General features: G+C 38.5%; 1 protein-coding gene across 1 annotated transcript in view; it reads right to left on the reverse strand.

Moving 5' to 3' along the window:
• The window catches only part of LOC150098313 (uncharacterized), a 571,066-nt gene that overhangs the window by 341,035 nt on the left and 205,981 nt on the right, over positions 1-24,050 (reverse strand). The window lies entirely within an intron of this gene.

Raw genomic sequence — 24,050 nt, forward strand, 5'->3', positions numbered from 1 at the left:
AACAAAGGAAGGGTAATTATTATGAGTGATTTTAATTATGCAATATAGATTGGAATGAAGAGATTTTGGGAAGAAGGAAAATGCATTTCTTAGGTTCTTGATCCAATCATATCATCAGAGAATGTAATTGTGAGTGAGGTTTCACACTTCCCTCCAGTTGGTGAGAGTGAACATGAAGCGATCCCTGTGATGTGACTAGCCATATGCAGACTTCTTTGAGGAAAGGATATATGTGTAATTATAAGGATGGTAATTATCACAAGCTTAAGAGACAGCTCGGATCAATAGCATGGAATGAGGAGTTCAGCAATAAGGAAAAAAATGCTGCATGGGAACTGACAAAGAAATACATAACATCATCAATGTGTGAATGTATTCTGAAGGCCAAAAGGCTGAATAAGGTATGTATAAAATGGATGAATGAGGGACTTCATCCCAGATGAGTCTTTGACTCCATGAGGTCTTGGGGTAATAATAATAATGAAATCTGGAAGAAGGTACTTTGGAGGCAGTACAAGATGAATAATGGTAATAATGAATAATGGTAATGATAATGAAGAGTGTGTGTAAAGAAAAAATCAGGAGTGTGACTCAGTTAGTAAGGAAAGCAAAAGTGCAGTATGAGCAGAAAATGGCAAATCAGGTGAACAAAAATTCTAGAGAGGTTTTTAGATATGTGGCAAGTAAAAGGAAGAATGAGTATGGTAAGATGATGTTAATGGATGAAAATGGTAGAATACTAATTGCTACAGAAGACATGTTGAGGTATTCGGTGATCAATTTATAAGGGTGTTTCATCCTGATCAGGGTGGAATCATAAGGAACAGAAGTAGAGGACACAGGAGAGGATGGCTTAATCGTGAGTGAGCAGGAAGTATTTGAGGAAATAAATAAACTAGATATCAACAAGGTGATACGATTTGATGAAATATAACCATGCATCGTAACAGAATGTTCCAGGGAATTGGCAGTAGCACTGGCATGCCTGCTTAATAAGAATTTTGCAATAGTACAGGTTCCACAGAGTGGAAGGAGGATAAAATTGTTCTACTGCATAAAGGTGGTGATAATGCTGTGGCTTCATATTATAGGTCAATCTGTATATCTAGAGATGTGGAAGGTACTAGAGAGATTGGTGAGAAGTAGGATACACAATTGGGTTGAAAACAGCAGTATTCTTTGTGGTTCGCAGCATCAGTTTGTTAAGGGGAGATCTTTTACTAACCTACTTATGTACTATAACAAGGTGACAAATACTTTGGACAGGGGAAATGCATATACAGTGGTGCACTTGGATTTTGCTACTCAGAAGTCTGTTATCCGTTCCCATCTGTTTCAATTCAATTTAATAATTTGTCATGTGGAATCCTATCAAAAGCTTTTGCAAAATCGAAGTGCACTACTGTATATGCATTTCCCCTGTCCAAAGTATTTGTCACCTTGTTATAGTACATAAGTAGGTTAGTAAAACATGATTTCCCCTTAACAAACAGATGCTTCGAACCACAAAGAATATTGCTGTTTTCAACCCAATTCTGTATCCTACTTCTCACCAATCTCTCTAGTACCTTCTACATTTCCAGATATACAGATTGGCCTATAATTTGAAGCCACAGCCTTATCACCACCTTTATGCAGTGGAACAATTTTATCCTCCTTCCACTCTGTGGAACTGTACTGTTGCAAAATTCTTATTAAGCAGACATGCCAGTGCTACTGCCAATTCCCTGGAACATTCTGTCAGATAGGTATCAGAAAGTTATATATGGGGGTGTGGTATCCCATAAGTGGTGAACTGCAGGGGTCAGTTTATGGGACCATTGTTGTTCAATTTGTATTAATATACAAAGTGATATTGGTATGGATTTAACTAGTGATATACAGCTGTTTGCAGATGATGCAAAATTGGGGAGATGAATGCAGAGTCAAGCAAATGTTATGGCCTTGCAGGAGGACTTGAATAGACTGCATGAATGAGCAGGTAAGTGGAACTGTCAGTGCAATGCTGCAAAGTAAAATTTTGAAATTTTGGTAAGCAATCATGGGATGCAAAGTATACACTTGGCGGGGAAACGTAAAAGGAGGTGGTAGAGGAAATGAGAGATCTGGGAGTGGTGGTTGACAAGAACTTGAAATTCTGGAACCTTGCACAAGTTGTGAAGATGTCACATCAGATAATGGCAATGGTGCAGAGGACTGTGACATGCAGAAATAAAGAGGTTATGATGCCATTGTATAAGGCCTTAATCAGGCCTCATATGGATTATTGTGCACAGATCTGTTCACTGGATTTTCATGGTGATGAGGATGTGTTGGAAAGGGTCCAGAAAAGATTCACAAAGGTTGTCAGTGGTCTTTGGAATGTGGAGTACAAGGACAGATTGAGAGAATTTAAATTGCAAAGCTTCATGAATAGGAGTCAGATGGGGATATGATTGATATATATAATATATACTCTTAACAATTTGTAGAGAAACTGAAGTACGTCAAGACATCACAAATGGACATAATGGCCAGCCTGGATGTAGTATCTTTATTTACGAATGTTCCAGTGGAGGAGGTCATTAACATTATTAAAGATCTCTTCCCTACAGACATTACACAGTTGTTCACTGCCTTAAATCAAATTTCTTCAAAGTAAACAACACAGTTTACCAACAATTGGTAAACTGTGTTGGTAGCCCACTGTCACCACCTTGTGCAGACCTATTCATGAAAAAGCTGGAAAATGAAATTTTTACCAAAATTACACCTAAACCATCAATATGGTGGAGATATGTTGATGATATTTTCATCATTTGGAATGAAAACAAGGAAAAACCTATAAACCTATCTTCCATATCTCCAGATATACAGATTGGCCTATAATTTGAAGCCACAGCCTCATCACCACCTTTATGCAGTGGAACAATTTTATCCTCCTTCTTAGAGAGAATAAACTCTCTTCACAACAAGATTAAATTTACTCTAGAAGTTGAAAAAAAAACAGACAACTCCCCTTCTTAGACATACTGGTGAAAAGGCAGGAGAATAATTTTAAACTTTCTATATACAGAAAACCTACAGATACTGGACGTTATTTACATTATTCTTCCAACCATCATAGATCACAAAAACATAGCATCATTCACATGTTACGGAACAGAGCCAAAACGTTTATTTCAGACAAAGAAAAGGAACAGACAGAACTTTCTCAAATTGCTATAACACTATCACAGAATGGTTTTCCTACAAACATCATCAAGTTCCTGTATAAAGACAACCTCCAACAACAAGGAACAGTCACCCAGTACGCTTCAAAAGTAGTCATTCCTTATGTAGATTAAGTCTCTTCAAGATTAGCAAGAATGTTAAAATCTCATAACATCAGAGTGGTATTTAAGCTTCCCACTACCATCAGACAAGTGTTAAGATCTCCTAAAGACAGTGTACCATTTTTCAAATATCCAGGTGTTTATAGAATTCCATGTACATGCGACCTTTCATATATTGGGCAAACTTCAAGAAGCCTGGAAATCAGACAGAAGGAGCATGTTGGGGATGTCAATCACAACAGGACAGTCTCCTCAGGCTTAGCACATCACTTTGCAACTTCCAACCATGCAATTGACTGGGAAAATAGCTCTATGCCATATTTAGATGATGATTATGGTTACAGAATTTTCAAGGAAGCGGCAGTGGTATTAAGAATGGGTAACAACCTCAACAGAAATCAGGGTGCCATACTGAAAGATATATAGAAAAACTTAATCAACTCACTCAGTTTAACAGAACTACAATAAGCAAAAAATCATGTAACACGTGTGCATACAACATGTATCCATGATACTGACTGAAGCTTCTCAACACATGCATGCATTGTCACACATAGTTTCAAACTTAACTTTCTAACAGTTAGCAACGTTTCTGTATTCTCTCATATTTTTTTGTGTGTACCGTTCAGCCTTGACAAAGCTAGACAATCGCTAGCGAAACTAGTAGGCAGGATTATATTAATAAAGTACCGATGGTATCATAACCACAAAAAGTCTCATTTTTAATTATTTTATGACCAAATATGTATAATTTAAATATATAATGTATTCTTAGGTTGTTATCAGGTTGACATGGAAGAGAGTTTTCATAAAATGAGAGAGGAGGAATGAGTTAAAACAATAGCCCATCAGTGGTAATTGTATAAAAAGGGTGAATAGAGGAGTGAGGTGAAGGTTCTTTGCATGGGGGTTCTTTTGGAGGTTCTTTGCATTGGAATGCATTGCCTGAGTGTGTTGTGAATGTAGACACATTGGATCATTTTAAGGCAAGGTTGAATGAGCATTGTGTGTACCGTTCATGATGAGTCTCTGATTCCATGGAGGTAAGATGTTAATAATAATCATTATCTAAGCTCAGTCAGTGTAGAAAGGCCTATCAGCTCTCCTTGTAAAACTACGCTACAAGGGATCTACTTTTATGTCAAGTTTAGTTTTCTTCAAACCTATGTTTAGTCAAGATGGTATGTTCTGCTAGGCTGGACTGCTCAAGTTCAAGATATTGGATGTATGATTTTTTTTCCTTACTGCAAATGGTTGCATATATCCCAAAGTAATACAAACCACAGGTGCTAGGGATTTGGTACCATCTGGAGAGTGGGGAAAGCTTATCTTTCTCTACTTTGGTGAGGAAAGGAAGACAGAAATCTTCCTGACAGGACAAAATGATACTGCAATATTAAGATTTCTTAGAAGTTTATCAATACGTTCAGAAATTTCTTTAATATATGGAAGTGTAATCTGGGGGATATCTTCAGGAGATCTAGACTAATAGAGTCACGCTGTTAAAGGCTTTCTTGATAAAGTATTCATTACAGCCATTTTTCATAAAGATAGATTTGATATAATTCAATTCCAGCTGTAGAAAGTCTTCAGCGGAGCATGTATTATGAGTACAGTGTAATAAGGTCTAAATAGTTCCAATTTTTTAACTGGGTTCATGATGAGAAGTAGCATGGATATGACAATCAGCATGTGTTGTTTCTTTTCAAAAAAATTTAAAATTGTAAAATTAAAATCCAGTTGATGAAGAATTAATATATCTATAAATGCTAGCTGATTGTTTTTCTCCCCTTTAAGATAAATTGAGTTCTAGTGTGAAACATTATTTTTGAGAATAGTTTCAAATCTGATGGTGAACCATTCCATATTGCAAAAATATCATCCACATTCTATACATACTGCAGGTTTATGAATAATGTCTCTAAGGAGACAGTCTTCGAAATTCTCCATGTTGTGGCAAGAGTAGGAGAAAAGGGACTGTCCATAACCGTGTCTTCAATCCATTGCTATAATTTGTCTTGTACACTGAAATCACTAGAGTGGATTACAACGTCAAAAAGTTCGATAATATTATTATCATCATCCAGGCCTCCATGTAGTCAAAAGTCTCATTGTGGGAGGTCGTTTTTAGAAAATACAAAGTCTATCATACCACTCCTTGAGCCCATTAACCGACCCCACTCCAACCACTCTCTTAGACAATGCATTCCAAGGTTCAACCACCCTCCATGCAAAGAAACCACTCCTCACCCTCTTGCCTCCTTTTGTAACTTCCAGGGATGGACCCTTGTCATCGCTCCTTCCCACTGCTCCATCAAGTGAAAGAACTCGCCAATGTCTATCCTGTAACTGCCTCTCAACAGTTCAAAAGTCTCAATCATATCACCTCTCCTCCTTCTATCCACCAAACTCTGCAGTCCACATTCCCTCAGTCAATCCTCATAACTCACATTGTACAGTCCTGAAACTATCTTTGTTATCTGCATCTGTACCCTTTCCACAGTCAATTTATCCCCTTCAAATCCTGGGGACCAAATCTGAGAACAATTGTCTAAGTGTGGTCTGATCAGGGCCTTATACAATGGAATGATAACTCTTATCTATGCAGGTCAGCGTCCTTCTCAGTATTGCAGCAATCTTCTGAGTTAATAGTATCTGTCAAAGGAATGTTCATGATAAGAGAGAGATACTAAATCATGAAATTATAATATCTGAAGATTCTAAATGAAGATTATAAATTTTTGTTTTAAAATCTAAGCAGTTCTTGATGTGAGCAGCTGATTTTCCAGTACATGAAGATAGCAACAAATAACAGCTGATAAAATCTGCTATTGGTCTTAATGAACACCTAGTTTATAGATATTGGGGAGACTATATAACTGGATGGATAAGCATAAAAGATTAAATTGTTTTTGTTAAGTCATCATCCAAAATGGAGATATTATCAATCAATTTATTGACTTTATTAATTTAGTTGAAAGTTGGATCTGATGAGAGGGAATGATAAGTAGAGAAATCAAATAGCATTAAGGAAATCTTCTAAAAATATTATCGCCTATCCTTCATGACTACCGCTTTGCTCTTGTTAGCCCAGTTAAAAATAAGATTATTGTCTTTTTTTAGAAAATTAAGTGCATTAAATTCTGACGGTGTTAGGTTAGAAGGTGGTAGTTTTGCTTTGAAGATAATCACTGGTGATTAGTTTACGGAATTAACAACGCATATAAAGTATATTAATTAAAGGTAACTTTAATGAATAACTTCTATATTTCGGCAACGTCACATTGCCATCTTCAGGAACATAAAGATAGGGTATGTGCACGCAGGCACTAACACAAAGCAAATGAGAAAGAAAGCAAGAAACTAATATTGTTCCTAAAGTCCTAATGGTGCCCTCTGGCGGGCTAATTTGGTAGTCTTGGCAGTTGGGCTGAAGTTCTCATAATGTAAGTCTCCCAAATTTGGGGTAGTTTCATGCACCCAAATTTGTTGAGGTTAGGAACGTTTTTTAGAACTGCTGAAGATTCTTTGAATAATCTTTCGTATTTAAACTTGCTGCGATGAATTATTTTTGTTTTCTTCCAACGAATTTTATGGTGGGTATCTAAGGCATGGTCTGCCAGCCCAGAGCGGCAGTACTGGTGGAACCGGATGTAGTCTTTGTGTTCTGAAATCCTGATATTTGTTGTTCTGCCTGTTTGGCCAAAGTCAGACAATTTGCAGCTGCAAAGTATACACCTGGTATACACCAGGTGTATACCTTGCCCTTGCATCAGGTGTATACCTTGAAGGTATACACCAGGTGTATACCTTCCCCAAGACCTACCTGGTATACACCAGGTAGGTCTAGGGGAAGTGGTTGGTCTTTGGTAGAGCGGATAAGGGATGCCAACTTTTTATATGGTTTGTAACAGGAAGTAAGGTCATATTTTTTGAGGATATTGGTTATTTTCTCAGAGGTGCCCTGGATGTAGGGGATGGTGATAGACTTGGTGTAATCTTTATTGTGGAGGGAGGGGATTGTGGTTTACTGGTTTTAGTATTTTTTGGATTTTTTTGGGGTTATAGCCATTGGCTAAGAAAGTGTTGAGGATGTGGTTTAGTTCAGTAGTTAGGGCCTTGTCATCTGAGCAGATTAATTTTGCCCTGTTATATAGTGTTTTTATAACCCCATATTGTTGTGAGGGGGGGGGGGGGGACTGCTGGTGAATGTATCTGCCAGTATGGGTGGGTTTTCTGTGAACAGAGAAAACCAAAGATCCATCAAGCTGGCGGGTGATTAAAGTGTCTAGGAAGGGGAGGGTGTTGTTTTCCTCTTTTTCTAAGGTGAACTGGACTCTGAGGTGTTGGTTGTTTAAGTATGTTAGGAAGGAGTGGAGTGTGTCTGAGCCATGTGGCCAAATAGCAAACACATCATCCACATAACAAAGCCAAATATTGCGTTTTTGTGGGGCAGAGTTTAAGGCTTTCTCTTCAAATGGCTCCATAAAGAAATTGGCCAAGGGTGGGGAAAGCGGTGAACCCATGGCTGTCCCCTCTATCTATTTGTAGAACTTTCCTTGCCAAACAAAAGAGCCTGAGTTCATTGTGAACTGAAATAGGGCTGAGATATCGGGAAGAAACTTGGCTTGGATGAGCTCTAGGGTTTCTTTGAGTGGGACATTAGTGAATAGGGAGGAGATGTCAAAACTGACCATTATGACAGTGTGTTGGAGTGTGAGGTTTTCTATACTGGCTTTAAAGTGGGCTGAGTTTTTTATGTGTGATGGTGTGTTGCCAGTGTAGTGTGTGAGCGTTTTGGCTAAATGTTTGACTAATTTATATGTGGGGGAATCAATGCCATCCACTATGGGATGCAATGGGACATTTTGTTTATGTATTTTTGGGAGTCCATATAATCGGGGGGGTCTAGAGTTATAAGGTTTTAGTTTGTTGGTGACTTCCACAGGCCAAGAAGTGACCTTCTTAAGGAGTCTGTGGAGAGTTCTAATCTGAGAGCTGGTCGGATTATATTCAATAGGGAGGTAAGTCGTACGGTCTAGTACTAAAGCAGTTAGCTTACCTTTGTAGTCTTTTTGATTGAGCACCACAGTGGCATTTCCCTTATCCACCCTAGTGATTACTATTTTTTTGTTGTTTTTCAATTCTTGTAGGGCAGCATATTCGTTTTTGGATAAGTTGGTTTTTGGAGGTTTGGCTTTAGTGAGAACACCGACTACATCCAGTCTAACGTTGTTGGCGATATGGTGAGGCAGGTTGCGAATCCCACGTTCTATCTGGATCATGATTTCTTTGGCAGGTATTCTTTTAGGAGCAAGGGCGAAATTGTGACCACGTGAAAGTGCGTTGAGTGCTTCAGGCTTTAAAACTGCCAACGAGAGGTTGACTACAGTGTTGAGTGGTGGCTGTGGTAAGGAGGTAGAATTTTTTGTCAGGTTTTCGTATTTTTTCAAGTGCCGACTTTGTATTTTTTCGAATTCTTTTTTTGCCGATGTGCACGAGACGTCATGAAGTATTGACCAAGGATCTTTGGTTTTCTCTGTTCACAGAAAACCCACCCATGCTGGCAGATACATTCACCAGCAGTCCCCCCCCCACTCACAACAATATGGAGTTATAAAAACACTATATAACAGGGCAAAATTAATCTGCTCAGATGACAAGGCCCTAACTACTGAACTAAACCACATCCTCAAAACTTTCTTAGCCAATGGCTATAACCCCAAAAAAATCCAAAAAATACTAAAACCAGTAAACCACAATCCCCCTCCCCCCCCCCCTCCACAATAAAGATTACACCAGGTCTATCACCATCCCCTACATCCAGGGCACCTCTGAGAAAATAACCAATACCCTCAAAAAATATGACCTTACTTCCTGTTACAAACCATATAAAAAGTTGGCATCCCTTATCCGCTCTACCAAAGACCAACCACTTCCCCTAGACCTACCTGGTGTATAACAGGTCCCTTGCAGCTGCAAATTGTCCTACTTTGGCCAAACAGGCAGAACAACAAATATCAGGATTTCAGAACACAAAGACTACATCCGGTTCCACCAGTACAGCCGCTCTGGGCTGGCAGACCATGCCTTAGATACCCACCATAAAATTCGTTGGAAGAAAACAAAAATAATTCATCGCAGCAAGTTTAAATACGAAAGATTATTCAAAGAAACTTCAGCAGCTCTAAAAAACGTTCCTAATCTCAACAAATTTGGGTGCATGAAACTACTCCAAATTTGGGAGACTTACATTATGAGAACTTCAACCCAACTGCCAAAACTATCAAATTAGCCCACTAGAGGGCACCATTAGGACTTTAGGAACAATATTAGTTTCTTGCTTTCTTCCTCATTTGCTTTGTGTTAGTGCCTGCGTGCACTGCCAAAACTATCAAATTAGCCCACTAGATGGCACCATTAGGACTTTAGGAACAATATTAGTTTCTTGCTTTCTTCCTCATTTGCTTTGTGTTAGTGCCTGCGTGCACATACCATATCTTTATGTTCCTGAAGATGGCAATGTGACGTTGCCGAAATATAGAAGTTATTCATTAAAGTTACCTTTAATTAATATGCTTAATATGCGTTGTTAATTCCGTAAACTAATCACCAGTTATGTCTGACCAACGTATAAGCCTTGCTACTAGAATTTGAAGATATTCATGGCTACATGAAAACAGACTTTGTTAGCAGTCTCAGAAGGAAATGAACATAAGTCTCTGTCTATAAGATGAAAAATTTCATAAGAGTAACCTATTCAGAGAGAGACAGCATATTCATAACTTTTGCTAATACTGAGATCTCTTCCTGAGTAAGAGAACATCTTGATAACTCATCATCATCAAATTCCTGATATTTACCCTCAAGGGGTGTACAGGATATGATAGTACTACATTAAAAATTACATCATTACTAACTTCCTATCTACAATTTTCCTCCAAATCAGTCTGTTACTTGTCAAGACTCAAACATTATCTGATCTTATATTTCTATCGTCTAAGGCACTTTGTACAGTATCAATCCACCTATATTGTGGATTGATACTGTACAAAGTATACTGTATTTGGAATGCCTTGCCTGAGAGTGTGGTGTCTGCAAGGAGTTTGAATGTGTTTAAGACCCGGTATGATGAGATGTGTGTGAGATAAAAGGACCTCCTAGATGAGTTTTCACTCCATGAGGTCTTGTTTAATAATAATAATAATAATAATAATAATTCTCTTCCTGTCTTCTGCAAACTTTTTAATTTCTTACCAACTTCTAATTTAAATGCTTAATTATAGGATCTAAATCAAATCTGATACTGTCCTTTTGTTTTTTTCTTAGCCCTTAATTTCAATTTTACTTCAGCTATTAATAATTCATGATCTGTCCCACAGTATGCACCAGGTAGTGTTTTAGCTGCTTGGATAGCACTTCTCCACCTACTGCCAACAACAATGCCTATTTAACAAGAGTTTTGCAACAGCACAGGTTCCAAGGGAATGGAAGGAGGGTAAAATTGTTCCATTGCATAAAGGCGGTGATAAGGCTGTAGCTTCAAATTATAGACCGGTCTGTATATCTGGAGTTGTGGTGAAGGTCCTGGAGAGATTGGTGAAAAGTAGGATACAGAAATGGGTTGATAACAGCAGTATTCTCTGTGGTTATCAGCATGGGTTTGTCAAGGGGAGATCATGTTTCACTAATTTATGTACTATAACAAGGTGACAAATACCTTGGACAAAGGAGATGCATAAACAGTGGTGTACTTGGATTTTGCAAAGACTTTTGATAGACTGCCACATGAGAAGCTCTTAAATAAATTGAAACAGATGGGATTGGATAATAGACTTCTGTGTTGGATCAGTGACTGGCTGTCAGATAGGTATCAGAAAGTTGTATATGGGGTTGCAGTATCTCAAAAGAGAAAGGTCACCGGTGGTGTACCACAGGGGTCAGTTTTGGGGCCATTGTTGTTCAGTTTGTATGTTGATGATATTGGGATGGGTTTAACTAGTGATATCCAGCTGTTTGCAGATGATGCAAAACTGGGGAGAGCAATGCACAATCAGACTGATGTTAATGCCTTACAAGAGGACTTGAATAGATTGCACGAATGGGCAGGTAAGTGGAACAATCAGTTCAATGTTGCCTAGTGTAAGGGTTTTGAGATTTGGTAAGCAACAATGGGATGCAAAGTACACACTTGGTGGGGAAACTTTAACGGAAGTAGAGGAGATGAGAGATCTAGGAGTGAATGTGGACAAGATGTGAAATTCAGGGGCCACATTTCACAAGTTGTGAAGACATCACATCGAATAATGGCAATGATGCGGAGAACCCTAACATGCAGAAATAGAGAGGTTATGATTCCATTTTATAAGGCCTTGATCGGGCTTCATATGGATTATTGTGCACAGGTTTGGTCACCGGGTTTTCATGGTGACGAGGATATGTTGGAAAGGGTACAGAGAAGATTCACAAAGGTAGTCAGTGGTCTTTGGAATGTGGAGTATGAAGACAGATTGAGAGAATGTAAGTTGCAGAGCCTCGTGAATAGGAGGAAGAGGGAGGATATGATTGAGACATATAAACTGGTCAGGGGTTGTTATCAGGTAGACATGGAAGAGATTTTTCATAGAATTGGAGAGGGAAGTAGAACAAGAGGCCATTGCTGGAAACTCTATAAAGAGGGTATGAGCAAAGGAGTGAGAAGCAGGTTCTTTGCATGGAGGGTGGTTTCTGAGTGGAATGCATTGCCTGAGTGTGTTGTGGATGTGGACACATTGAATCATTTTAAGACGCAGTTGGATGAGCATTGTATGCAATAGTGAGTACCTCCCACGATGAGTCTCTGACTCCATGGAGGTCGGGTGTGTTGATAATAATAATATCTTGCTCTTCCGTTGGGTCATTTCCCTGCCAACCTGGCAGAGAACACTTATTTTACTAATCTTTCCTCACCCATTCTGTTTAAGTGAACATACCACATGAGATTAGCCCTGCTAACACATTCCTGAATGCTGACAATGTCAAGTTCTTTCCTAATATCCTTGTTTTTAATATGATATTGTCATTAATGAAATCTGTTCATGCCCCAATCTTTCTGAGGACTCTCATAACTGCAGGCTCTAGTGTTTGGTCAAGTGTTTTACTTCTGACCCAGCTCTCAGATCCATAAGTTAAAATTGGCATGAATACTGTCTTGTATACAGCAAACTTGGTGTTTTGGCTAATTTCTCTCTTATTTCATATAAATTTATTCAGTTGACTTCCTATCATACCAGTTTTACTGATTCTGTTGTTATTTCCATATTTAATTTACCATCTTCACTAAAAATCATGCCTAAGTAGCTGAAATGTTTTACTTGTTCTATAGGTTCTCCATTCACAATGCAGTTGATATTTTCAATGTTTTTCTGCCTATTTTCATTGTCTTTGTCTTTTTATTGCTGACCTTCATACCATATCTATTACAGCACTTATTCACTTTAGTCAAGGAATCTTGCAGACTTGTAGTGGATTTATTTAGAAGTATAACATCATCCACATAAAGTAAAGAGCTCAGATTAACATCTCCCATTTTGACATCAGGTTTAATAACACTTTCCTTCATAATGTGATCCATATAGATAATGAATAACAGAGGGGATAATGTACATCCTTGTCTCACACCAGATTTAACATTAAACTATCTTCCTGTACTTCCTTCAATTCTAACTACTGATTTACAACTCAAATAAAGACTAAGTATTGCTTGATATAATGCCTCATTGACACCAAGTAACTGTGCATTTTGAACAGTTTCTCTCTTGGCCCTTGTCATATGCCTTTTCCAGTTCTACAAAACTTAAATACAGATCTTTGTTATATTCCCATGATTTCTCAACTATCTGTCGTAAAGTGAATATCTGATTCTGACAGCCTCTATTTGGCCTGAATCCAGCTTGTTCTTCAGCAAGCTTCACATCCACAATCCTTCTCAACCATTTCTCAAGTACAGTTGCATATATATTACCAGGAACACTCAGTAGAGAAATATCTCCATAATTCTCACATTCACTTTTATTTCCCTTTTTATATATGGATACTATGAGAGCTCTACTCTAATCATCTGGAATTCATCCCTCTGGTCAGGCCTTCTGAACTATGCAGTGCAGCAACTGTAAGACTTTTATACCTCCATACTTGAGCATTTCTGGTCTACTCCTGCTGCCTTTCCACATTTCAGGCTTTTGATGGCTTTTTTTACTTCAAGTATGGATATGCATTCCTGATTGCATGCATGCTCAGTGTGTTTTAACACTGTGCTGTCATCACTGTTTGTTATATTTAGCAATTTTTTGAAGTAATTACTTCATACTTCAAGGACAGCTTTTTCTCCTGTTTTCATGTCACCTTTATAATCTCTAATTCCTCAATTTCTGAGCTTCTTCAACTACCTCCAGAATATCTTTCCACCTTCTTGATATTTATTTTCTATGTTCTTACCAAAATTCTCCCATGACATTTGTTTAGCTAGTTTTACACAGTGTTTAGCTTTCTTACATTTTTCTCTGTATTCTCTAAGAGCACAAGCTGACTTATTTGCCAGGAAATTTTGACATGCTTTTTTCTTTTCCTTCAATGCCTCTTTAACTTCCTGTGTCCACCATGGAGTTCTTATTTTTCTATCCTTGCAGACAACCTCACCACATGCCTCTCTGGCTGAATCAATTGGTGTTTTCTTCAAGTTTTGCCACTGAATCTCCAAAGTTTGGTTCGTATTCTCAAACTCTTTCAATTTTACTTCAATAATGTTTGCATATTTTAGTCTACAGTTCACATCTGAGAGCTACTCAACGTTTATTCGCTTTAAAATTTTCCTACATGTTACTCTTTTCAGTATGAAATTCAATTTTATCCTGCTCAAGACTAAATGGTGATCACTTCCAATTTCAAATCCTCTGTACACTCTGGTGTCCTGTACCAGGGAGAAAACATCATTATCAACAATAACATAGTCATTGAGACAGTTCTTATTATTATTATTACGGGTATCTCCATGGAGTCAGTAGACTCATCGCGGGAGACCCAAACTAGCAAAACAATATCTGTCATATCTCTTCTTGAATTCATTTACAGATGAAGAGCTCACAACAAAGTCAGGCAATGAATTCCACTCATTCACCACCCTCCAGGCAAAAAACCTTGTTCTGACACCTTTGTTAACCACACTCTTCTTTAATTTCCAGAGATGACCTCTTGTTCTTCCATCACTATCACACAGCTGAAACATTTCCCCTGCATCAATCCTATAAAAACCTTTTAGTAATTTGAATGTTTCTATCATATCCCCTCTTCTTCGCCTATCAACCAATCTCTGCAATCCACAAGCTCTCAATCTATCAACGTAGGGAACATTTTTTATATCACTTTTCTTTGCCTCTATTCTTTATTTTTTGCCTCTATTCTATCACTATTCTTTGCCTCTTCTCTCCATGTAAATTTGTGCACATTTTTATATTGGAATATGGTGTTAGTAATAACCAGTCCATGTCCTGAGCAGTAATCCAATAGGTATTTGCCATTATTATTAGCTTTGCTCTTTTCTCCAAATTTTCCCAATATATTTTTGTATGTCTGACAATCATTTCCTGCTCTGTAATTAAAATGAAAAGCCAAATGGCTAGTTTTCTGGCAACTTAATAGATATTAAAGGGATAAAAATTCTATGTTGTTATATAGCCAGTAAGTGAAACTCAAGATCGAGAACTGCGATCTATAAGTTTCAATGCCGAAAACTATCGGCGAAGGCAATTCGAAGCAAAGGTGGAGCAAGCTCCCTCACTATTCTTGATATTCTCTCATAATGTAAAACACAGCTCCTAGGAGATGTAATACTGTCATTACATTATGAGGAGAGGTCACTACCCAGACCGGTTTCAACCTTTTTTGAGGTCTCATCAGTGAGTAGGTAGACCTGGAAGATATCAAAGCTTAGTGAAAAGAACTTACATACCTTCACTATACGAATGCCATAAAGGTGTGCGTATATTTTGTAATTAAAATGAAAAGCCAAATGGCTAGTTTTCTAGCAACTTAACAGATATTAAAGGGATAAAAATCCTATGTTGTTATATAACCAGTAAGTGAAACTCAAGATCGAGAACTACGATCTTGAGTTGTGAACTACGAGCTGTGTTTTACATTATGAGAGAATATCAAGAATAGTGAGGGAGCTTGCTCCACCTTTGCTTCGAATTGCCTTCGCCGATAATTTACGGCATTGAAACTCATAGATCGTAGTTCTCGATCTTGAGTTTCACTTACTGGCTATATAACAACATAGGATTTTTATCCCTTTAATATCTGTTAAGTTGCCAGAAAACTAGCCATTTGGCTTTTCCTTTTAATTACAAAATATAAGCACACCTTTATGGCATTCGTATAGTGAAGGTACATAAGTTATTTTCACTAAGCTTTGATATCTTCCAGGTCTACCTACTCACTGATGAGACCTCAAAAAAGGTTGAAACCGGTCTGGGTAGTGACCTCTCTTCATAATGTAATGGCAATATTACATCTCCTAGGAGCTGTGTTTTACATTATGAGAGAATATCAAGAATAGTGAGGGAGTTTGCTCCACCTTTGCTTCGAATTGCCTTCGCCGATAGTTTTCGGCATTAAAACTCATAAATCGTAGTTCTCGATCTTGAGTTTCACTTACTGGCTATATAACAACATAGGATTTTTATCCCTTTAATATCCATTTCCTGCTCTGTTATTAAGATCCCTAACAAGGACCAACTTTTTCTTTTTCATTGTGTCAGTTGCTTTCTCTAAAGCTTCATAAAATTCCTCCACTTCTACCTAAGCAGAACCTACTGTGGGACCATAGGCAGAAATAAGTCTCATTGTCCAGTTCCCCATTCTCATATTTGCCCACATCACTATATTTGAGATTACCTGCCATTCAAGAAGATTAGCCTTGTATTTTGTGTTGAATACTATGGCTACTACTTATTTTCCTTGATTGTTATTGCCTGAATATAACATTTTGTATTTATTGCTCGGAAAGATCTCACAGTCTTTGCCTTTTTTTGTTTCAGTCACCCCTATTATGCCGATCTGGTACTTATCCAATTCCTCAGCTAGATCGATTTCTTAGCCATTCAGGCATCTTATGTTGATAGTACTGATCTTGAACTCTGCTGATATTGAGTTGGGGGTGGGTTTTAGGATTTGTATCAGTAGCTGACTTTTCGCTGTTTCCCTGGTTCTGTGGTGAAAACAACGGGGGGCCTTGTTTAACCAGGTGATGCCCCAGCTGGCATGAAATTCTGTCATGCTGTACCATCATTTTTTATTTTGGTTTAAGGCAATAAGAATACAATTTGGTCGGGTAAATCCCAAATTGCCAGCCCATCCTCGTTCGTTCAGTATCCACGTAGATACCTAAGAGGGTGCAACAGGAAAAGGTGATGACTGGAGATTAGGTCAGAAGCACTGATCAGTTCTCAGCATTCCTTTAAAGACTATGTAAAAGTCTCCTCTCAGTTATATAGCTTTGACCCTTAAGCACCCCATCCTGATATAATGGAACAAGAATCTCCCTATTTCTACATGTCAGAGTCCTCCGCATCATTCCTAGAAGACTTTGTGTTGTCTTCACAATTTTGGCTATGTGTCCTCTAAATTTCAGAACCTTATCCAGTATCACCCCCAGACCTCTTATTTCCTCCACCTCTGACAATATATCCTCACCAAGCATAAATTGTGCATTCTATTTCTGTTTCCCAAATTTTAAAACCTTACATTCAGTCACATTCAGTCACCTAGACCTAGTAACCTGCAGAAAAAAAAAAATGGCGGCTGCATTGTCATTCCATAATTTTAATTTGGATTTCAGTAGGTTCGTTAAGTGTGAGGTCTGTTATATGTATTCCTTCGATTACATAAATGATTTGTGGATGTTTAGTGCGGATGGAAGAAGGGTGTGTGCGAAATGTGACCTGAACGAGGAATTGATGAATGCGAATATGAAGTTGATGACAGAAAGTGCTAGTACCGATTGTGTCGTGAGTGCACGTTTGAAAGAGAATGGCGAGAAAGACAGGCGAAAAAATGTTAAAAAATCAGGAAAAAAGAAAAAGAGCGATTTGACAACAATAACGGATGTTAAAAGGGACGAAAGTGAGGCGGAAAGAAACGAAATTGAGAGAACGAATGAAAGTAGAAATGGCGTGGTGCAGAAACCGCAAGTAAAAAAAATCGAAAGAATGAATGATAGCGAAAAAAGAATGACTGATGGCGAAAGTTGGACGCATGTTGGAACGAAAGTACTAAACCAAAGAAAGATGAATGACAGTAAAAGTGAAAAGAATGATAGCGAAAGTTGGACGCATGTTAGTCCGAAAGTACGGAAACAAAGAAAGATATGTGAGAGTGAAAGTGAGAAGAATGACAGTGAAAGTTGGACGTATGTTGGACCGAAAGTACGGAAACAAAGAAGGATGAATGAGAGGGAAAGTGAGAAGAGAGGGTCGAGAGTTAGAAAGTTAGAAAGATTTAATGATAGAGTGAATGTGTCGCGAGGTTCAGAAGGTGAATTGGATTGGATGAAGCAAGAAATGAAATGGATGCGGAATGAAATTAAGAGAATGCAGGTCAAAACTATTAAAATAAATCATGATGGCATGAAAGAGTTAACAAAAGATGAGCGAGTGGCGTTGTATGGCGACTCCATTATTAAAGGTGTGCTAGAGGATAAAATGCACAAGGTATGTTTTCCAGGCGGTAAAATGAGTAGAGTGATTGAGGCATTGAACATGAGGCGGGAACGAGCAAAAGAGTTAATTGTATTAATTGGAACAAATGATTTGAGAGAGAACAAAGAGCATGTCAAAATGAATGTCAGGAGACTGCTTGGAAAGATAAAGGAGAATAGTGTGACAGGAAGGGTGGTCAGTGTGTTGCCTAGGTATGATTGTGGTGAAATGAGGCGGAGAGCAAGGATTATGAATGATATTCTGGCTGAAATGTGTGAGGAGATGGGAGTACAGTTTGTTAATGTGTGGAATGAGTTTGAGGGACGAAGTGAGCTGTATGGGAGCGATGGACTGCATTTGAGTGGTTATGGTGTGAGTCGCTTGGAGAGACTGCTGCTGGAAGGTAGAGAAGTGAATAGAGAGAATGAATCAGATCAAGAGGGGAGTGATGTGGAAGAGCAGGAGAGTAAGACAGGAGAGATTGAAGGAGTGGAAATGAATGTGGAAGTGAGTGGTATGAGTATAGATAATGAGAGAATGGGTGTGCAAGAGGAGCAGGGAAACGGGGAGGCTCAGGGTGGACAGGGATACACAGCGTGAGAAAGGTGGATGCTCCAAGAGGAGGTGAGAGAATGTGTAGGCAGGAAAGTAATGGGATGATCAGGGATCAAAAGGAAACAGATGGAATTGCAAAGGGTTCTAAAATGAAGAAGCAGAAAGGGAAATGGCCCCAGTCCAGCATGGAGAGATCACATCGAGTGAGTGGTATCAGTGGAACTAGCTGTAGATCCAGAAATGAGTTGTTGTGTTTGTATACCAATGCTAGAAGTATAAGAAACAAGGCGGATGAAATGGTTGCACTAATTGCGTCTGTGCACCCAGAGATTGTCGGAATAAGTGAGACATGGTTAGATGAGGATGACATCCTGACAGGAATAGAGATGGAAAGGTATGATGTGTTTCGTGAGGATAGAAGGGGTAAAAAGGGAGGGGGAGTGCTATTGATGATAGAGAAAGAGTTATGTCCATACAAGGTAGAGATGCAAGGGGGAAATGGGGCCAGTGGTTTTGAGGCAGTATGGTGTGAGATAGAGGTGAATAGAATCAAATACTTGGTGGGATGTTGTTATAGACCTGGTAATGTGGATGGTGGTGATAGTGAAATGTATAGTCAAATAAGCCAAGCAAATAAGAAAAGGGTGATCATTATGGGTGATTTTAATTATGGCAATATAGACTGGAATGAAGAGATAGCAACTGGAAGTAAAGAAAATGAGTTTCTTGAGTTTTTGAGGGATAACTACCTCAGACAGTATGTAACAGAGGGCACAAGAGGATTAAGGGTCTTGGATTTGGTCATCTCATCGGAGGATGTAATTATCAATGAGGTATCAAATCATCCACCAATTGGTGAAAGTGACCATGAGGTGATTACTTGGGTGGTTGCCAGCAGTGCAAGGAGCCCTGTGAAAAAAGGGTATATGTGGAACTACAAGGGGGGTGATTATGAAGAGCTCAGGAGACAGCTTGCAGGTGTAGCATGGAATGAGGAGTTAGCTGGAAAAGAGATCAATGCAGCTTGGGGGATTTTCAAAAAATATTTAGTGGATGCAATGTCTAAATGTATACCATGGGTGAGAAGGTTAAATAAGTTAGGTGTGAGATGGATGAATAAAGAGATTAAGCATGCAATACAGAGAAAAAGGGCATTGTGGAGGCAGCATAAGAGAAGTGGAAGTAACCAATTTCATGAGTTCTACAAAGACCAGGCAAGGAGAGTGACTTGGTTGGTGAGAGTAGCTAAAGAGAGGTATGAACAGCAGTTAGCTAATGAAGCTAAAAAGAATCCTAGGGAGTTCTTTCGATATGTAGCCAGCAAAAGAAAGAATGATTATGGAAGGATGACATTGATTGGAGGAAATGGTATAAAGACAGCTGTTGCAGAATGTGTGGTGGAGATACTTAATGAGCAGTTCATAAAGATCTTTCAATCTTGTGAATGTGACTTCATGGAGAGATTAAGAGCAGTTGATGATGGGGAGGAGAGACTGACTGTAAGTGAGCAAGAGGTGTTTGGGGAGTTGAGTAAACTAGATGTAAATAAGGCTGTGGGACTCGATAATATATCACCGCGTATTCTGAAGGAATGTGCCAGAGAGTTGACACCTGCCTTGACATATTTTTTTAATACGAGTCTTGCACTTGGTCAAGTCCCTAAAGAGTGGAAGGAGGGCAAGATTGTGCCACTTCATAAAGGAGGTGATCGAACTCAAGCATCAAACTATAGGCCTATCAGTGTGTCGGGTGTTGTGGTTAAGTTGTTGGAGAAGCTTGTGAGAGCTAGAATCCAGAGTTGGGTTGACAACAATGGTATAATCTTTGATGGACAGCATGGATTTGCTAAAGGGAGGTCGTGTTTTAGTAATCTACTTACTTATTACAATAAAGTGACTGCTTCCTTGGACAGAGGAGAAGGATACACAGTAATATACTTGGATTTCGCAAAAGCTTTTGATAGAGTGCCTCATGATAAGTTGACAGTCAAACTAGAGCAGATGGGGTTGGATATTAGATTAGTGCATTGGATTGGAGACTGGCTATCTGATAGGTATCAACAAGTTGTGTATGGGGGTGCAATATCCAGGAAAAGGAAAGTCACTAGTGGAGTGCCTCAGGGATCTGTTTTAGGGCCATTACTATTTAACTTGTATATTAATGATATTGGCGAAGATTTGGATGGAGATATTCAGTTGTTTGCAGATGATGCAAAGTTGGGAAGAACCATAAAGAGTAGTGAAGATGTTGTGGCCTTGCAAGAAGACTTGAATAAATTGAGTGATTGGGCAAGCAAATGGGGGTGTGAGTTCAATGTTGCAAAATGTAAGGTTTTAAAATTTGGAAAACAAAGATGGGATGCAGAATTTATGCTTGGTAAGAATATATTGTTGGAAGTAGAGGAAATAAGAGATCTGGGAGTGATAGTGGATAAGGATCTAAAATTTAGGGGTCACATCGCCAAAATTGTGAAGACAACACAAAGACTTCTGGGAATGATGAGGAGGACACTGACGTGTAGAAGTAGGGAGATTCTTGTTCCATTGTATAAGGCTTTGATTAGGCCACACATGGACTATTGTGCCCAGATTTGGTCACCTGGTTTTCAGAAGGATGAGGAGATGTTGGAAAGGGTCCAAAGGCGACTGACTAAGGTAGTTTCTGACCTCTGGAATGTCGAGTATGAGGAAAGATTGAAAAGATGTAATTTGCAGAGACTAGTGGAGAGAAGGAAGAGGGGAGATATGATAGAGACCTACAAGTTGGTAAGGGGTTGCTATAGGATCAATGGTGGAGAAGTTCTACAGCGAATAGTGGGAGATCAGGGGAGAACCAGAGGTCATCCCTGGAAACTGTATAAAGAGGGTGTGAGTAGGGGAGTGAGAGGCAGGTTTTTTTCGTGCAGAGTTGTGAATGATTGGAATGCCTTGCCTGAGAGTGTGGTGTCTGCAAGGACTTTGAATGTGTTTAAGACCCGGTATGATGAGATGTGTGTGAGATAAAAGGACCTCCTAGATGAGTCTTTGACTCCATGAGGTCTTGTTTAATAATAATAATAATAATAAACATTTCACAACATTGAACTCACATCCCCATTCCTTTGCCCAATCACTCAATTTATACAAGTCTTCTTGTAAGGCCACAACACCTTCTCTACTCTTCAAGGTTCGTCCCAGCTTTGCATCATCTGCAAACAACTGAATATATCCATCCAAATCTTCACCAATATCATTAATATAAAGTTTAACAGTAATGGCCCTAAAACAGATCCCTGAGGCACACCACTAATGACTTTCCTTTTCCTGGATATTGCTCCCCAATACACAACTTGTTGATACCTATTAGATAGCCAGTATCCAATTCAATCCAATCCAATGAATATGTGGTGATATATTATCAAGTCCCACAGCCTTATTTACATTTAGTTTGCTCAACTCCCCATACACCTCTTGGTCACTTACAGTCAGTGTCTCTTCGCAATCATCAACTGCTCTCAATCTCTCCATGAACTGATCATTAAGTATCTCCACCACACCTTCTGCAACAGCTGTCTTTATACCATTTTCTCCAATCAATGTCATCCTTCCATAATCATTCTTTCTTTTGCTGGCTACATATTGAAAAAACTCCTTAGGATTCTTTTTGACTTCATTAGCTAACTCCTGTTCATCCTCACTTTAACTACCCTCACCAACCAAATCACCCACCTTGACTGGTCTTTGTAGTCCTCATTGAATTGGTTATTTCCACTTCTCTTATGCTACCTCCATAATGTCCTTTTTCTCTATATTGCATGCTTAATTTCTTTATTCTTCCATTTCACACCTATGTTATTTAACCTTCTCACCCTTATTCCTGTTTAAAAGGCTTTGATAAGGCCTCAAGTGGATTATTGTGCACAGATTTGGTTAACTGGGTTTCATGGAGATGTGGATGAGGTGGAATGGATTCAGAGATGAGTAACTAATATGGTGGCAGAACTGTATGATGCTCCATATGAGGAGAGAGATTGAAGATTTGTGAGATACAGAAGATGGTTGATTAGATAAGGGGAAATATGATAGAAACATATGTTGCTTTGGGGGGGGGGGAATTACAGGATTGACGTGGACAATCCTGTAATTCATTTCAGTACATGAATAATGTGAGGAAAACTATAGGTTATCCATGTAAATTGAGTAAGAATTATTAATGGAGTGAGGAGTAGATTTTTTGCTTTGTGTGTGTGCTTTGTTGGTGAATGATTTGAAGCAAAATATGAAAAATACTGTACAGGTATTGACAATTGTTGATTAATGTTTGTAAAATGAACCTCCTGCTATCAGTCTACAGAGTCAATGGAGATGCCCGTATATATAATAATAATAATATTCATTAGTTTTCTATGGATATTAATATCAATTGCATTTCTATTATTAACCTAATGTATAACGCACACCCCAACATTTTCATCACTCCTTTTATTGTATAGATAATGTGCATGTGCCAACTAGCAGTAGAGTTAGGAAGTACAGACAGAGAACAGAGGAATTCTTTAAAAACATGTGCACTGCTAGTAGCAGTGGTCGACATGGAAGACAGAAGTAATTCTCGGAGAAAATACTACACAGCACAGTTCAAGCTTGAAGTGGTACAAGTAGCAAAGGAAAAAGGGAATCATGCAGCTGGTAGATTGTTCAGTTGGAGAAAGTAGTGTTCGTGAATAGTAAAAGGCTAAAACAGTCCTGAAATGTTTACGTGGTAACGTGCTATGAGGGTTAGAAGGTGCTTGTGGCCAACCATAGGGAAAAAACTGTTTGATTGGGTTGTTAGTGAAAGAGCTAAAGGTATGAGAATATCTACTGTCCATGTGTTAGGAATCAAAAAGAATTGCGCAAAATGATAATATAAAGGATTTTCAAGGCCTACCCATCTTATATTTTTGGATTTATGAAGAGAAACAATTTAAGTGTGTGCTCCTCCACTAGTGTTGGACAAAATTTGCCGTGCGACTGGGAAGCAAAAGTAGCTAATGATAATGCTAATGATAACGCAAAATGATAATATAAAGGATTTCAAAGCCTATCCATCTTATATTTTTGGATTTATTTAGAGAAACAATTTAAGTGTGTGCTCCTCCACTAGTGTTGGACAAAATTTGCCATGCAACTGGGAAGCAAAAGTAGCTAAATTTTGTTTGTTTCTGAGAGAAAACTTGTGTGGGATTGATGCTTGTCACTTACTGCAGTGGTGTCCAGTGATAATGATTATGAAGCTGAAGAAATACCAAACAAAATTTTTAACTCAATTGATTCTTTCAATATTGAGTCTGATGAAGATTTTTTGGATTTGAATAGTGTAATGTTCAATAAATATTAAGTAATACTTCTACCTTAGTTTTGTTATTACATTTGATTTACCTCTCACATCTTTCAAATGTATACCACGCATGTTCATTTTTAACGAA

This window comes from Typopeltis vanoorti, chromosome 15, assembly GCF_054136105.1.
Source record: "Typopeltis vanoorti isolate ZY-2024b chromosome 15, IOZ_Tvanoo_1.0, whole genome shotgun sequence".
Taxonomy (NCBI): Eukaryota; Metazoa; Arthropoda; class Arachnida; order Uropygi; family Thelyphonidae; genus Typopeltis; species Typopeltis vanoorti.